This window comes from Myotis brandtii, unplaced genomic scaffold, assembly GCF_000412655.1.
Source record: "Myotis brandtii unplaced genomic scaffold, ASM41265v1 scaffold500, whole genome shotgun sequence".
NCBI classification, from domain to species: domain Eukaryota; kingdom Metazoa; phylum Chordata; class Mammalia; order Chiroptera; family Vespertilionidae; genus Myotis; species Myotis brandtii.
Window position 1 is genome coordinate 1,595,637 of NW_005369062.1, and position 852 is coordinate 1,596,488.

The 852-nt window shown below is 34.2% G+C and overlaps 1 protein-coding gene across 1 annotated transcript in view; it reads right to left on the bottom strand.

The window, feature by feature from the left end:
* NEK5 (NIMA-related kinase 5) overlaps positions 1-852 on the bottom strand; it is a 99,025-nt gene that overhangs the window by 65,924 nt on the left and 32,249 nt on the right. The window lies entirely within an intron of this gene.

Consider the following 852-nt stretch of genomic DNA (forward strand, 5'->3'; position numbering starts at 1 on the left):
TAGTTAGCTTCAAGATGGACTGAATTCTAATTTCACTTCACCACTTACATTTCTTAGCTCTGTGACTAAGCAAGTTATTTTAATTTCTCTATGCTTAATTACCTCATCTATAAAATTGATATAATAATATAGAAATTCCTCTTAGGATTGCTGTAATGATTGAATTAATGTCAGATGCTTAGAACAATGCTTGCACACAATGACATTTCAATAAATGTTAGCTATTATTATTAATACATTCCTGCAAGAGATTAGAAATCTGATATAAAATAGCAGCTGTCTTTCCCAACACCCCAGGAAGAATAAATAAACCCGTTTTTAATTTGGGTATAAACTTTTATTTATATGATACTTATTCAGCCATGTTATTAAGTACAATAAACTCTTCTAACTGACCTCTGTCTGGCCTTCTCACTAGATTAATGGGCACACTCTATCCACTATGTTCGCCCACTCAAGGTTACCACTGGTGGGCTATTAGACTGTAGTACACCCAGTTACCTCTGCTCCCACTGATCAAGATCATTGTGCTTGTTCCCAAATCTGTTTATGCCCGTTACATTTGTAATTATTACATAACTGATAAAACGTTAATGAGAAACAACAGATGTGATTATTTCTACACAAACTACATTGAATACTTTGGAGGACTCAGTAAAAGTGAATAGCTAAAAAAAAAAACAACCATTGACTTAAATGTTAGATGGGACAAGTGGAAAATAACTTGGGAAGCTTTAAAAGGATTGTGCAAGAGAAAACCAAGATGGCAGCATAGGTAAACACCGGAAATTGCTGCCTCCCACAACAAATTCAAAAATACAACTAAAAGACAAAACGGACATCATCCAGAAC